Genomic DNA, 18,080 nt, shown 5'->3' on the forward strand with positions numbered 1-18,080 from the left:
TTACCACGTGTTGGTACTCAGAAAATATATCCCCACAACAATGTATTTACATATCCCCATGTTCAATGACAACCATCAAGTGATTAGTTTTAATTTACCTAATCCACATGCAATTTCTACAATAATCAAATCTATCCTCCACCGATAGCCCAATACAAATATTTCTAAGTAGATATGCAATCTTATGAAAGATAATTTATTCAAAACTTTCAAGGGATGAGACATATCATCTATTCAATTTCACTATCTATCTCCATATTTGTCCAATTCCATATTTACAACATCAATTTCATTTATTTGTACAAAATAAACATAACACCCATTCCAGGGCAAACCTCTCATATTTCCCAAATCTCATCCAAATACCAAAATCAACTATTTTGGCACCACAATACTTCATTTTCAAACCCCATATTCATTTATTTCATTTCTATCAAAAACCCCTCTTTTACATCTCACCCAAACCCTAGGTTTGTGTTCAAAATACCTCCAAACCCATCATTGTTACATAACCACAAATGACTAAGTTAAAAATCATAACAAGGTGTGAAAGATCCCTACCTCAAAGAGAGAAGACGAGTTAAGCAAGAGAGAAGCCTCAAAGATGATGAAACCCAAATCCAATCGGGTAGAAATGAAGATCTTGAGATGCTCCAACTTTTTCTCAAAGGTACAAGGATGTAGAGGTCAAAGGATTAAGGCCAAAATGTAGAGAGAGAGAGTGTATTTTAGAGAGAAAACGTCCAAATATAGGTTTTTGGAAAGTTTTAGAGAGAGAAAGAACCGAAAAAGTGATATAAAAACATCACTTTTGCGATCTGATATACGCACAGTCTGCTTGAGTGGAGAAGTTGATGCTTGAGCGTCAGACACAAAGTTTTGTTCCGCTCGACCGTAAAACTGGCCCACTCGAGCGTAGAATATGCACATCCAGTATTTATGCAGACAACAGACAACCCGCTCAAGCACAAGGAAAATCGCTCGAGCATCCACCTGCTTGAGCGTGGAAAACACTCCTCCAGTACTCTTGCAGAAGTGCCAAGTACTGAGAGTTTGCAACTTCCGCTCGAGCGGAAGAAGGCCCGCTCGAGCGGAGGACCAAAATTTTGGGCAACAAAGTATGGGAAAAATAAGCAACTAACCTGTTCCAAACACAACCACAACAACCCAAAGGCCAATTTTAAGAGATACAAGGGAGGAAAGAGGTAATCAACAATATGGAAACATTAAACCCAAGTTCGAAATACAACAATTGACGGGTTAAAAATCGAGATCGCTATAAGCTTCCCCCCTAAAGAATTTCGTTCCCGAAATTTCAAATTAAGTTTAAAATTAACACTAGATCATTCACTATAATGCTATTCTCACAATTTCAATACCATGACCCATCCTCCGGTCATCCATTCTCATCGACTCGATACACAAGTCCCATATTAAAATGAAATTCACAACTTTTCCCAAAACATTTATAATGTTGAATCAAATCCACATTTCTAGAATTTACCTAGCATATGCAATGCCTCCCACGGTGACAAAATACACAATATTTCATATTCCCCAAACATATGCAAGGTTCACGTTAAAGTTCAAGTTTTCAGAATCTCATATAGCACATACAATGCTTCCAAAAGTGACATAACACATAAGATATCCATAGCATATACAATGTTTACTTCTTTCACTATCATAATCAAAATCTCAATACATGCTTAGATATCGGATATTTCTCCCAGACTTCCAATTCACGCTCCCAAGTCGCTTCCTCGATCCCGTGATGTCTCCACAATACTTTTACTAAGGAGATTGTCTTGCCTAGCAAGACTTGGTCCCTCATATCCAAGACTCTCATCGGTCTCTCCTCATATGAGGCATCCTCGTCCACCTCTAAGTCGGTCCAATCCAACACGTGTGCTGGATCCGGCTCGTACTTCTGAAGCATACTAATGTGAAACACGTCATGCACTCTAGAAAGTTGTGGCGGCAACACCAAATGGTATGCAACCTCCCCAATTCGTTCAAAAATCTCAAGAGGTCCAATAAATCGGGGGGACAACTTCCTACTCTTCCTGAATCTCATTAAACTCTGCCTAGGTGATATTTTCAAGAACACGTGATCACCCACTTCAAAAGACAAAGGTCTCCTCCTACGGTCGGCATAACTCTTTTGGCGAATCTGGGCCGTAACCAATCTCTTATGGATAAGTGCAACTTTTTTCATTGTTTCCCGAACCAACTCTGGACCCAACAAAGGCACATCACCCACCTCGGCTCAACACATTGGAGATCTTCAGGGTCGGCCATACAAGGGGCAAACGGTGCCATACCAATACTCGATTGGAAGCTATTATTGTAGGCAAACTCCACTAAGGATAAGTGTCTCTCCCACAACCCCTTAAAATCAAGGACACAGCCTCAAAGCATATCCTCAAGGATCTGAATGGTGCGCTCGGATTGCCTGTTAGTCTGAGGATGATATGCAGTACTAAAGGTTAATCTAGTGCCCAAGGCATTCTACAAACTCTGCCACAACCGAGCTGTGAAATGTGGATCTCTACCTGAAACAATAGTCATAGGGACCCCGTACAACCTCACTATGTCCCCAATATATAGGTCGGCAAGATAGTCTACCGAATCACTCATACGCATAGCTATAAAGTGTGCAGACTTGGTTAACCGGTCAACTACCATCCAAATGGCGTCACTACCCTGTTGAGTCCGCGGAAGGCCCACAACAAAATCCATGATAACATGCTCCCATTTCCACTCGGCTATAGGCAAGGGTTGTAACAAACCCGCTGGCCTCTGATGCTCGGCCTTCACTTGTTGACAAGTAAGGCACTTCGATACAAACACGGCTACATCCTTCTTCATACCCCTCCACCAAAATTGGCGACTCAGATCATGATACATCTTTGTGCCTCCTGGATGTACCGTAAGGCGTGAATGATGAAACTCTCAGAGTACTTCCTCTTGACAAGACTCCGGCATAAATAACCAATCACGATACCTCACACTCTGGTCAGGATACACATTCAGGCCCTTCTCTACCTTCCCATTGGAGATCTTCTCCCTGATGGTTTCTACCTCAAGATCACCCCTCTGCGCCTCTAACACTCGGTTCACGAGTGTAGGTTGTGCAACTACTGAAAACAAGGCTGCAGATTCAATGGACTCGCTAAGGTGCAAGTCAAATTCCCCAAAAGTACCTAACATCTCCTATTCCCAAATAGCAATACAAGCTACACTACTAACAGGTTTCCTACTCAAGGCATCGGCTACAACGTTACCCTTCCCCGGATGATAATGTTACTTAAAATCATAATCCTCAATGAATTCCATCCACCTCCTCTACCTCAAATTTAAGTCCTTCTGGGTAAACAGATATTTCAAACTCTTATGATCGGAAAACACCTCAAATCTCTCACCATACAGATAGTACCTCCAAATTTTCAAGGCAAAGATCACCACTGCTAACTCTAAGTCGTGAGTAGGGTAGTTCCTCTCATGTATTTTCAACTGCCGCGAGCCATAGGCCACTACCTTCCTCTCTTGCATCAGTACATAGCCCAAACCTTCCTGTGAAACATCACAGTACACTGAGTAGCCCAAACCCCTCTCCAGAATAATCAAGACTGGAGCAGTGGTCAGTCTAACCTTAAGCTCTTAGAATGACTTTTCACAAGTCTCGTTCCGTACAAATTTGATTTCTTTCCTCATTAATCTAGTCAAATGTGAGACTAGTCTAGAGAAATCCTTCACAAATCGATGGTAATACCTGACCAACCCCAAGAAACTATGCATCTCGAAAGCATTCTTAGGCTGTGCCCAGTCTTGCACTGCCTCTATCTTGGATGAGTCTACAGTCACCCCTTCCCCGGATACCACATGGCCAAAGAACTTAACCTCTTTCAGCCATAACTCACACTTCCTAAATTTAGCATACAACTTATGGGCTCTAAACAATTCAAGTACCACTCGCAAGTGTTCTTTGTGTTCCTCCTCAGAAGGTGAGTAAATTAAGATGTCATTCACAAAGACGACCACAAAACGATCTAGGAACTCACGGAAGACCCGATTTATCAAATCCATAAACACTGTTAGAGCATTTGTTAGCCCAAAAGGCATCACTAAGAACTCATAATGGCCATACAGCGTACGAAATGTTGTCTTTGGGATATCCTTTTCCCTTACCCTTAACTGATGATAGCCTGACCTCAGGTATATCTTAGAGAAACAAAAAGACCCCTTCAACTAATCAAATAGATCATCTATACGAGGCATTGGGTATTTGTTCTTGACAGTTACCTGGTTCAACTTCCGGTAGTCGATACAAAGTCTCAACGCCCCATCTTTCTTTTTAGCAAAGAGGGTCGGCGCTCCCCACGGTGAAGTGCTAGGGTGTATAAAACCCTTATCTAACAACACCTGGAGTCGAATCTTCAACTCATTCAACTCAGCAAGTGCAAACCGATACGGTGCCATAGAAATCGGTACCGTGCCAAGCACTAAATCAATAGAGAACTCGATCTATCGGTGAGGTAGTAAACTAGTAAGATCATTAGGAAAGACATCTGGGTATTCACAAACTACCCTAGGCAACTCAACCCAAACTTTCTCACACTCACCACTCAAGAAGCTAGCGAGGAGACAACTGAGTTCACTCCACCCACGCGGATCATATACCGGTGATAAGACTCTATCCAATCGGTCTCCTAAGAAATAAAAGCAGTCACCATTCAAGGTATATACAGTAACCCGCTGACAGTAGTAATCTATAACAACCCGGTATGACGATAACTAGTCCATACCCAAAATAACTTCAAAGGAAGACATATCAAGCAATACAAATGCACATGGAAGTCGGTAACCGGCTACCGACAACCTCTATGTCACAATCCCAACACCTCTGTTTCACAGTAACCTCACCCCCAATTGGTGACTCTACACAAATAGGAGATGCTAACTGTGCCAATTTCAACCCCAAAACCGATGCAAATGCAGACGAGATAAAAGAATGGGATGCACCCTTATCAATCAACACATTAGCAACAGAATTCCAAAACAAGAAGGTACCTCTCACTATTGAAGGAGCAGGTACAAGATCTGGTGTTGTAACAGCATACATACGCCCCATAGATCTCTGCTCAACCTGCTTACCCCTCGGAGCATAAGTCTGATGCACAGATTGAGTCGACGGGGCTCCCTGAGTGGCCCTCGAGGCCTGTGCTGATAGTGCAGGTTGGTGACTTTGTGTCTGCCTCAAACTAGATGCACTAGATGTGCCACCCAACCGTGGGCAAAACCTCTTCATGTGCCCCGCCTACCCACATTGATAACAAGTGAGTGGCTAACCTCTCCCTTGGCCTTGACTCTGAGAACGAGCCGAAGATGATGCTGCTCGCTGTCCTCCTCCTCTCTGCGAGCAAGCCGGTGACTTGTGGCCCAGCTGACCACACTTGTAACAGGTCACATCACCCTAACCACCTCTCTCAAAACCCAAACTCGGCATTGGAAAAGTAGACCTCGATTGCACTTCCTAGGGTTGCTAAGGGTTAGAACTTCTTTGCCTCTTACTGTCCCCCTGATTATCCTGACTTTTCCTGGAGCCCCTCATCCTCTCCTTCTCCGTATGCATAATAGTCTCTAGATGGGCTGCGGTCTCCATAAGGCACCCATAATCTCTTATCATGGACCCCGCAACTCTAAACATGAGTCTGGTCCTTAGCCTCTTTTCGAACTCCAGGCAACGACGCTCCTCGATCGCCACTAACTCCGGTGCAAACCTTGACAAACTAGTGTGTCACGCCCCAAATTTTATTACTCGGACAACTACTGTCTAGTGCAGATCTGTTGTGTTCACAGATCTGTTGCTTGCTGATGGTGTGCTATGCTACTTTGGGGTACTCTGATTAGGATGTGCTTGTACGGGAAAGTCCAGGCTGTTGTGTCTCGTTTTTTGGGAATTATTGTGTATGCAGATCTGTGTGTCCTATATGATGCTGTCTGGTGCAGAGTTGTTATGTTTGCAGATTTGTTGCTTGCTGTTGGTGTTGTCATGGCCCTAACCCGCCTTTATAGATTAGATTCATAACCGACCAGTAATCGCAAGATTACCTGCGACCTTAGTCAGAAATCAAAGCGTATTTAATAATAATAGGGGGCTACATTGCGGAAGAGAAATTTTCAAAGATTGTCCAATGAGCTGTGCATACATGGCTTAATCAAAACATTTTCATACTTATATAATAACTCACACGATACAACCATTTATATTAAGTAATATATACGTCCAGGATCATTCAGTAAACATCATTCAACAAAAATCCAAAACCAAGGTTATACAAGTTTAGTCGTACGTAACCGCATAAGGACAAATGAAAGGTGAAACAAAAATAAAGCCTCTGCATGAGGCGACCTTGGTTGACCTCACAAAACTTGGTTTCCCAACGCTCACTGAGGCTGGGGTAGGACGTCCCGCTGCACACCTACATACATATAAATAAACAGTGAGCTATTGCCTAGTGAATAATACCAAAGTAAGGAGGTTAATGAATGAGATTCGTTCATAATGAGTCGTACATATAAAACTGAATATTTGATCTGCTATTCCTTTTCACATACAGATTTGTAGATCACAATAAAGCATAACGACCTTGGGTCCAATACATCATGATCATATGCACCATGACCTCGGGTCCAACTCAATACAAAACAAAACGACCTTAGGTCCATCTATACAAAACGACCTTGGGTTCAATACTCATTTGTAGATCAACTTTAGGTCTAATGGACCCATGTACCAATAACCATTGGTTCTTCATATCAAAATACTAAACGACCTTGGGTCCAACATTTTCAAGTTCATAGCTATGCGCATATAATTATGGTCACATCCAGATTCATACCCAGAACGACCTTTGGTCCAATCAATTCTTTATTCAAAACGACCTTTGGTCTATTTATCAATTATACAAAATGGCCTTCGGCGCAATTCATGCATAAGATGACTTTTAGTTCATCTTGTTAAACATTCCAAACAGGCTTCGGGCCAATCTATGTCCTTGTCAAGTATACCAAACGGCCTTAGGCCCATTTTCCATTTTCACAACATTCACTTTACAGATTCTTTCATGAAACAGGCAAATAGAATACTCATTCATAGTTCAAACTCATAAGTTTAGAAATTACCACGTAGGCGATATTTAACAAATAATACATATACAAAATATATTTACTAAGATATTACTCATAGTGCTCCTGTGCTTGATTCGCCCTTGCGCTTGACCCTACATAATTCATAACACATTGGGTTATAATTCAATTCATTCCGTTCTTTATTTGTTTAATGTTCTAAGGCTTCTTTCATGTCCTTTAATGCATTTACAATGTTTAATGCATGCCTAAGAGTGCTTATAAATGAAAGAGAACGGAAAAAAAAAAAACATAAAATGCCTTGTCAAAATTTTTGAAATTGAGCTCTCCGCTCGAGCGCAGCTTTTGCCGCTCAAGCGAACCCCTTAGGTTTGCAAAAGTACTGGCTACCTCATTTTTGCGCTCAAGCGTGACTTCGGACGCTCAGACTGAGAGTCGAAATATATGGCTGGGCGCTCGAACGTGACTATTTCCGCTCGAGCAGATATCAATGTCTGCAAAAGTTCTGGAAGCTAACATTTCACGCTCGAGCGGCGTTTTCCCCGCTCGAGCGGACATGCCAAATTCTAGAATTTCCATAATTGTTCTTGAAGTTCAAATTTGATATTCAAAGGCTCAAAGTTCGTGTTTTTGGTACAAAATCATGGAAAAACATTACATAGCATGAGATTATAGGTTATTTAAGGCCAATTGTCCCAAACTGTGATCTAATTCTCAAGTCAATCAACATTTCTCTTGGTATGGTTAAAGCTCATGCATTCAAGCTACAAACAACTTCACATCTTCAAGAATCATTTATGCATGTCAATTATTGACTCCAATCCCCCCTTAAATGGTATAAAGGATGCTCAAAATTATGGAGTTTACTAAAATTATGCATGCATGTATGATTTGGTGTGATATACTTCATGTTTCCACAATCAACTTCTAATTACAACATAAATCCTTAGAATTGAGTTTCATATCATGATAATTCTCACATGCATGTGGTAAAGGACTCTCAATTAAACATGAACTACATGTTTCATGCTCAAATATGCAAATTCATGACAATTTCTTACATGAATGTGTACATTGACTCCAAATTCATCAAATTCAATCTTAATTCTTGTTCTTGGTCACATAACAAGCTAGAATTTATGTAAGGATGAACTTAAACTAATGAAATTTAGTTCATTTACTCACCTAGGAGTTCAAATCTTCCAAGTTCTAGCTAGCTCTTTGAATTAACCTCCTCAATTTCAAGCCTCTTGCTTAATTCCTCAATTTTGACCTCACTCTCTCTCTAGAACCGCCCCCCCTCTCTCTCTAGGGTGTAATCTCAGCCAAGAAGAGAGGAATGAGCTCCCAAAAAGAGTGAGTATTAGTGTAATTAGACCCTTATATAAGCTTTCCTAATCAAATTTGATTTGGGCTAAGTAATGGTGCTTAATTCAATTAGTTTAAACCAATTAATTTGTTCCGAATCAATTTTCAATTAAATTTCACCGTAGGCTCTAAAAATTACGCTAATCACAATGGCGTAGTTGTAGACACCCCATTTTTGACCGACCTTAAGACTTAGACGTCACCAGTTGAGCGCTCGGTGATACTCCATATTATGCTCGTTCAGAAGTCTCAGAGTCTCGGCTGTGAACCCTGCCTCCGGACTTCCGAACCCTCTTTTGTGCTTTGCCTCGGTTTGCGAACCAAGCTCGGTTTTCTCTGTTTCTTTTCCTAAGGGGAGGGAGAAGTCTTGTAGACCATCTCTCAGTGGCCGTAGGCTACATTTTGTGGCTGTAGGCCATTTTGTCCATTTCGGAGCTCGGTTCCCGGTTTTCGGAGTTGTCAGGCAGTGCGCCTCGGTTCGGGACCGCCTAACCATCTCCATTCGCTCTGATTTTTGGCATACATCTTATTTTCTCCCTTTCGAGGGACATTGGGGTCTGAGAAACCCACTTCGTGGCCGAACGCCACTTTTGGTGCTTAGCAGCCCATTTTTGGGACCCCGAACTGCGTGTTTTGGCCCCCGAGCGTTCGTTTTGCATCGATTTTCGTTCATTTTTGGCAGGTACCTCTGTTTTATCACCAGGAAGGTCACTGGAGGGTGGGAGGCCAGCAATTATCTTGGCAACCAGTTACATTCCATTTTCGCCCTCCGGCACCAGTTTTTCTCACTTCCGAGCCAATGTTGAACACCTTGGGGCCACTTTCTTCAACCCCAAACCACATATTTGTGTTGTACACACATGGGAGGATCCTAATATCATATGGCCAGCCAGAAACTCCAATTGAACCTTTCGAACCCCTCCTAAAAATGGCTTGTTCTCTCTCCTGCTTTACAGTTTGCAATTTTGAACCATAGGGTTGTGTTGAGGGCACCTGGGAGGACACCTATTTGTGGTGGCCGGCCAGAAAATCAACTTGACCTTTTTGACCCCTAGCCAGCCGGCTAGGGGGGGTGGCCGGCCGGCCACCTGTAGCCAAAATGTCAGGCCGGCCTGCTTCTTCAGGTTGAGTACATTCCAGCTGTGCTTTGGTTTTCCCCCGAAAATATCTATATCCGGGGGACCCTTTTGGAGGGAAAAGAAGCCTCATTTCCCTCCACTTTTGCCTAGACTCTTCTCTCCCTCTCTTGCCTATATGGCTGGCCTCCCAACTCAAGAGAAAGGGTTACAAGAATTGCTTTGAAGATATAGATACATATCTCTCCATTTCCTTCAAGTTTTGGCTCCATTTCTTCATCATCATCAAGCTTTACCACCACCACTCCATTCCAGCAGCAAGGGGAAGAATTCCAGCAGCTTAGAGTCATCAAAGTTGGTCCAAGAAGCAACAAAAGCATTGGTCTTCAAGGGTGAGTATCAATCCCCTCTTTTTGAGCTTATTTTTGCAACATTTCTTAGCCATATATGCCTACTGTTTTGAGCTCCGGCCCTAACTGAGAGTGGCCTTCTTTTGAGCTCTTTTTCACTTTTTCTTAAGAGCTCAACACTGTTTGAGGCCCCCATATTGCACTTGCTTCAATATCCTCCTTGAATGCCATTTTCTTGCATGATATTTTTAGCCTATATGTGATCTGTTTTGGAGCATGATGTAAACTGTAAATAGGCTTATTTTGAGCCCCTCTTCAACATTGAAGAAGGGCTCATCACTGTTTGGGACCTCCATGTGCCACTTGTCATTATACCCTTCTTTTGGGCCCCATTTTTGCATGCTTTGGCAACCTATTGTGCTTCTGTTTTTGGCCTTTTTACAGTACTTAAAATAGTCTTATTTTGACCCATTCTTCATGTTTAATTAAGGGTCTTTGGCCGTTTGTGGAATATTTTGTAGACTTTGTGTTATAGCCTCTTTTGAGCCTCATCTTGCATGACATTTTGAGTGTATTTATATACTGTTTTTGGGGCTGCCATAAACTGTAAATAGTCATATTTTTGGCCCCTCTTCAGTGTTGTAGAAGAGTCTTTTTCTGTTTAGGCTTTGCATCTACCACTTGCTTCTTTGTCCTTTTTTTGGTCCAATTCTTGCATAAGAGCTTAGCCATACCTATGTTTGTTTTTGGGGTTTTTACAGTTCTGAAAAAGATCATGTTTTGGGCCCCTCTTCAACTTTGTTGAAGGGCCCTAACCTGTTTGGGGTCAGCAACTGTCAGTTGCTTCTTTACCTCATGTTTAGGGCCATTTTTGCATGCCATTGTTGCCCTATCTGTGTTTTCTGATTGGCCATGATTTGTACTGTAAAAATGCTTATTTTGAGGCTGCCTTGCTTCTGTCTTTTCATTCCATGTACCAATTATGCATGCTTTGTATAGCTGTAAGCCATTTCACGTACTTAATCTTGCATTTCGGGAGAAATTCCATGCATTGGGTATCATTTCGCCTCGTTTCGGGGCTGTTTTGCCCCTCATTTTGCTACTGAAAATTGCATGTTTGCATATCATATTCCATGTCTTTGCCATGTCTCATTAGAGTGGCATTTCGGTGCCTGAGGGTCGGTCCTCGGTTTGCGTGCACGCGTGCACGTATTTCGAGTTGTCTTGTTTTCATCTGATGGCCTCCTATGTGAGTGTGGCTGAGGCTCTCTCATGTTGGTGTAAGCCCATTATTGCATTGCATATGCCATTGTCTCGGTTTGCGTGCCCGTGTGCACGCATTTCGAGGCACTTCATTTTCATCCATCGGCCTCTTATGTGAGTGTGGCTGAGGCTCTCTCATGTTAGTGTAAGCCCATATCAGATTTTCATGTCATTTTCATTGCGTATGTCATTTTCTCGGTTTGCGTGCCCGTGTGCACGCATTTCGAGGCATCTCATTTCCATAACATTGTGCATGCTAGGCTGTATCTTAGTTGCATTAATGCATATCATGCATATTGCATCGTGTTCGGGATAGGAGTTAGTCCGGGCACGGGAAACGAGGTGCGTTTCGTATTCCGAGTGACGGAACGTGTCTCAATTCCCTAGTCACCGACACTCCGGATCATCCATGATGGAGTTAGGTTCTTGTTGTGTTTATACGTGCATTCATTCTATATTGAGTTGCACATTTCGACTCCTCTGCCATCATGTATCGATATGCGTGATTGGTGGCACGAGGATCGAGGCATGCATATATCCGTGAAAATACATTGCCATGCCCCTTTCCTGCTCTCTGTTGCAGCAAAATGAAGAATCAGCAACTTTTCAGAGTCTGGCACGCTTTCCAAGAATAACTGCTAAACAGAGGCTAATTGGGGCATCCCGGTGGATTTCCGCGGAAGGCAACCCAGACATGCATCATTCATCAGAAGCAAGGCAGTCCCTGGCTTGCACGCCAGTTTTACAGTTTTCTTAGTTAATTTGTTAATTAATTAGGAATTTGTACATTATTCGGACTGTATTATTCGGACTGTAATATTCTTTTATTCGGGACTGTATATTTATTTAGACCCTCCGCGCGAGGGTACAACTGTAATAAGTGTGCGTGTGTGTGTTGTATGTCTTCCAACCCCATGTCTTTCTCCCTTTTATTTATCCGCTTATGATGGTTAGATTAGGGCATATTTCAATTAGCATACAGTATGATAGCATGTTTGCATTCATTCATCTGTTTTACATACACCGGGCTCGGCGCATCATACTAACTGCATTGTATTTTCAATTCCAAGATTGAATACATGTTAGCTGTAGCATTCCATATGTCATGTTTAGAATAGCCGAGCCTGCTATAGTTTGCATTTTTGCATGTGTTGCATTAGGCATTTCTGTATACTTAGGATCATGCATGATTTCTAATGTAGTTTCTGTTTTTAGCTTGGAGTACTCGGTGAGTTTTTATGCTTTAGCATCCTTGCATGCGTGTGAGTGACTGCCATGAATAGCATGCTTACCATGAGGCTATATGCTTACGTGATATAACTGCCTGAATGCCTGTAGGTGAAGGTTGTGTTATTTGGATTGGAACAAATCATCAACTGTGAGTTTTAAGCCCACTAGATAGTGGCAAAATCATCTTTTCTTAAGCCCACCTGAGGGTGGCAAAATCTGCATTTTAAGCCTACATGCGAGTAGCAAACCATCTTTCAAATAAACAAGCATGAAATGTTTTGTTCCAATTCGGGCGACCCAGACTATACTTATATGCTGTGTGCATCATATAGTAACCTAGGCTAATAATCGGAATAAGGACACACAAAGTTTTCAAAAGTAGATATCATGGTTAGTAGAGGCCGATCTTTGATCGGGCGAGCGGGGGTGCTCACGAAGTGACCTTTCCCAATCGTACCCAAGTTCCCGAGCCGAGGCAACTTTGGTGATGACGGACACGTGGCCTTTGGCACCGAGTCAGGGTTTCCTAAATTTTCCATTTAAAAAAACATTTAGGTGGCGACTCTGTATCTGGCAAAGCAGTCCATGTTTGGCACTTCTTTCAAAAATCAGTTTTCTCAAAACGATTTGCCGGATTTGGACTCTTTGGTTCAGACTTAGAACCGTAACAATTTTGAGAGTCCTGAGCTGTAGTGACCCCAAAATGAACAGAACGGGAGCTCGTTCCTCCCGGGGCGTTCGGGGACGTCTACAGTAGTCAATTTCAGTTTCTGTGGCCGATAAGGCCTTCAATTTTTAGTTCGTAATAATAAGTTGAACAGATTTTTCTACGGTTAACAGATATGAGATCAAAATCACATTTAATCATGTAATTAGCACCCAAATTCAAATTAATCACATAATCATGATTAATTAACTTAACACAAGACAGGGTTGTCACAGGTGTGCTGTGCTACTTTAGGGTACTCTGATTAGGATGTGCTTGTAAGGGGAAGTCCAGGCTGTTGGTTGGGAAGCTAGTGTTGCTTCTGTTGCAGATTTGGAAAGCTAGTGCTACTACTGTGCTTGTTGCTAGCTGCTGTTAGCTCTTTCTGTTGTGGAGTTGTTTTCGGTATTGGGTGGTTGTGTGCAGTGTGGGGGCTTGTTTGCACTTGGGGTGTCCTGCTTTTTATCTGTTTTCTTCCTTTTCTTTTTTGGCTGTTTAATTGGTCGCTTGCCAATCTTGGGCTGCGTGCTGGCATATGATAGGGCTTGCTCTTTGGTGCCAACCTAGTTGAGATTTTTGAGTTTAACTTTGATGCTCGTTGCATCTCCCTTCTTTTTTTGTTGTATGCTATTTGCATCTTATAGCTTTATCATCAATAAAGTTTTCTTTTGTTGATCAAAAAACAAATTTGTGAACCTCAACATAATAAAACTTCCTGGAATTAGATGAGAATCTTTGATTGGGGGGCCACATACATCAAAGATAGATGAAAAACCCAAATCATTCCTCCGCTCCTGGCACTACCATGAGCTTAATAATTATAAATAATAAAGGTTTTGTTAATCGGTGTCCAGGTGAAATTGTTTAACAAAATTTTAAATAATTATATAATTACAAAAAAATCTCACCGTATGTAATTCTATCACAAAATTATGTAAGTTTTTAAGAACTTATATGATTAATCTCATAAAAATAGGTGAGTTGAATATGAATTCGCATAAGTTCATGAAAACTTAAGACTTATATGAATTTGTATTCAATTTACGTATTTTTGTGGGATCACTTATATAAGTTCATGAAAATTTATATAATTTTATAATAAGATTACATACGGAATGCATTGCGCACCAAAATATTAGGCACACTCATCAGAATTGTATAATTATTTTTAATTAATCAATAAGTGTAACTACACCAATCATTAAAAACTATAAAATAATTATATCACAGGCTAAAAATTTGTTTATAAATTTTTAGCATCCCCAACAATTCTAGTTCCACCCTCAACACCACCAGCTTCATATATAATATGCCCTACAATTATCACTACTGTCATATAACCACTACTACCATCACCATCATCATATATGCTTAGCCACTAACCGCTATTTTACATAACAACCATCATCAACATCGGATCTATATCACCACATAATGGTTATCGTTATCGTCACACCATCATTTTACTACCACCATCTTCAAATTATCTCCATTATCGCTTTCACCCTATAACACTAATATAGTAGTATCACTATCACCGCCGTCATCACATAATCTCCTCCTCAATCACACTGTTGCCACAAATTATACACCTATCAAAGGGAAATTTACCCAAAAGTCCCCAAGTCCTGTTTTTGTTTTTTCTTATGATCACATAAGTCCTATTGTTTTCAAAATGTATTCTATGAGATCATTTTAGATTTATTTTAGATCATATCCAGACTTTTTTATCCTTTCCCAAATGTTTTTTTTATATATATATATTTTATTTTTATCAAAAAAGAAGAACTTCATTGATGGACAAGGATATTACATCAATAAAGAAAAGGAGATGAGTGCAACAACGCAACAAGACGAAACAAATCAATCCCAACTAGGTTGGAACTAAATGTTGGCGAGTAACACATCAATATGGCGGGTATGATGTGACTTTAGAAAAAAAACTCCTTAATGTACTTTTTCTAAATGTAATAGTCTAATGCAACACTCCAATGTAGCGGGTATGATGTGACATTGGACACATCTAGAAGGTTTGTTAAAAAACTCTTCAGTATATTTTTTCTAAATATAACACTCCAACAAACAAAAACTCTTTGGTGGACTTTTTTGAAATGAAACACTTTAATGTAATATTTCAACAAACAACAATAATTAAGGAGATTATAGTGGCAAATGAGTCATTAAACATCCAAAAAAACTAAATGAATCACCAAAAAAAAAAAGAAAAAGAAGAGATTATATGAATCATAAGTCCAAAATATGAGATTTATTGGTCATTCTCCTTTTATCCAATGCCTCCTAAATAAAAATAATAATAATAATAATTTGGGTGTGGATTGTGTCCAGACCGTAATTGGATCGGACCGTATTGCCGGACCCCGTGGCCCCATCACCGAGCATGCATCGATAATCCAATTCGTTGAATGTGTAGCACTTTCAAGTATTTCATTTCTGCAAAAAAATCAAGTTAATCGGATATCTATAACCACTTGATTAGATCACAGTTCAGTCAAGGTTCAATATGATTTAAAAAAAAAATATTAACAAAAATCTAATTTGATCAAATAGTAATCGATATTTGATCAACATAATTTTTTTACAATAATAAAATATTCAATGAGTCATATACATCAAACGGTTCAAATTATCGATGTGAGTTTTGTAATAGATCCATAAAAATCCAACACTACTATCTAATCCAAAACCAAACTAGAGACCAGCCTCCTCGTAATAATTTGATCAAAACTTGCAGTCACCGTCACATACGGGAGTGCTGAACATAAAAAATAAAAATAAAAATAAAAATAAAAAAAACATACGGGAGGAGTTCTGAATGTCAAACTTGAGCAAGCTATTGCAGCAATGACTAGTGAGTCCATATTAGATTGATTTCTTTTATAAGTCTTTTGTAAATTATTCTTATGCCTTGCTTAACAATTTGGCTATTTTAATTGATTATTTGACGTTTGGTTATATTAATGAGGTTTAAATAATTATATTTGAAAAGGTAGTTGATTTTTTTATTTTATTTTTAATTTTTTATAATTGATTTGATGGTTATGACAGAAAAAGTGATAATTGTTTTATTATCTATTTTAACTTATTTTATTTTTTAGTGAATTATTTTAACCTAACTCTCTTATCAAACAAGGCCTAAAATTAATAACAATTATTGTTTTATGATATCTTTATATTTACCCTTACAAAAATGTATATTTTATTTTTAAATTTATAATTATTAAATATAATAAAATAAAATTACAATTAAATCAGTCTCATATTGAGATTGGTGAGAGTCATCAGTAACTATTGTCTCTCTCACGAATCTTCTCTCTAGGTTTTATTTATTATTATTATTATTATTTTATTATATTTTATTTTTTATTTGGTTATCTCTAGAAGCTTGCAAATTGCGTTGGACCACCGAGAGCCATAACATTGTAGATGCAAGTGAGTAAGGTTAAAGTGTAATGTGTGATTGCTTGTGAGCATTATATCTCCCATAAAGGTGACTGTGTAATGTGTGCAGAGGCACTTAACCCAAAGATTGATGAGAAATCAATCAAGAGGAACCCAAAAAAAAAAAAAGAAAAAAGAAAAAGCAACAATAAAACAGAGCAACAAAATCAGCAAGTGTATAACGTGAGTATCGACAAGTGTGTAAACAATATTGGATATGAAGTTGTTTCACTGTCTAAAAAAAGATATGAAATTGTTTGAGAGAAATTCTATGGCGTATATCTCTTTAAGTGTATATTATTGTCTCGTTTAGAAATTGAGAGGGTAATTTATAAGAAAATTGGGTCGAGCTGGGTAATGGGCCGTTCTATAGGTTGCAGTGAGAAGGTCTGGGTAAAAGGGACTTGGCAAGTGTTAGCTCGGTCCAAGAGTGCCTACAGTTACCGTAGTTGGAATGGACATAGTTAGCTCGGTCATAGTATTTAAGACCGAGGTATTTGGGCTTGTGGACATTGCTCTCGTTAGCTCGGTCGTAGCCTGCTACGGATAGCTTGGTCAAAGCTGACTACGGTTAGCTCGGTTTCGGTAGACCAAACCAACGTACAGGCAATAGAGAGGAGAACCGAGCTAAATGGAGCTCAGTCATTTCTACCATTATAGCATGGCTATGTTAGTTCGGTTGTTTTGTCATACAACCAGAGTAAAACCATCTCACTTGGTTTAAGCAGTGAGGGAGGTGTTGAAGGATAAGCACTATCTTTTTGGAGTGTTATTCTTAGGAGGACTCTGCATGGAGGAATAAGAGTCCTACTAGGATTGTGCCACGCGGAACCTATAAAAGCTCATAACATCACTTATGGAGAGGTAACACAACTTTGATTCCCGAATACACAGAGCTTTTGTTTATTTGTCTATTCTGTTGACTTAGGCATCGGAGAGGTATCCGGCACACACCCGCCAACTAGCTCACGTTTGTGTTTTCAGGGAGTAAAGCGACGACGTTTGGAGAAGCGCAGACTTGATCAACATGATTATACGAGAAGATTATTTCTTGCTCGTACAATTGGCGCCGTCTGTGGGAATCACAGAAAGAACAAAACCTCTTGATCAAAGTTTTCCTCACTAGATTAGACGCAATGGCGCACAATTAAGATTTGCCGCAGTCCGCCATTGACGGACAAACCCCAGAGGAAGGTGAGAGGCGCGAAGGTTTGCCTTCCATCTCTCCCATGGCAGATTTAGAGCCCCAGCGACAGAACACCCGGAGGGATGCAAGAGGGAGGCGGGGTAACAAGCCCCGTCGCTTATCAAGTCCTGAAAGGCAGAGGCGGAGGATCGGGTAAAGGAGCAGGACGAGTTAATCAAGAAGATGGCGGCGGACATGAAATTGATGAAGCGCCAGATAAAAGGGAAGTGGGTGGCGACAGGAGAGGGGTGCAAAAGTAATACGCCTCCTCGCCACTCAGAAGATCGTGG

This window comes from Camellia sinensis, chromosome 9, assembly GCF_055761805.1.
Source record: "Camellia sinensis isolate YWXY chromosome 9, ASM5576180v1, whole genome shotgun sequence".
Lineage (NCBI taxonomy): Eukaryota > Viridiplantae > Streptophyta > Magnoliopsida > Ericales > Theaceae > Camellia > Camellia sinensis.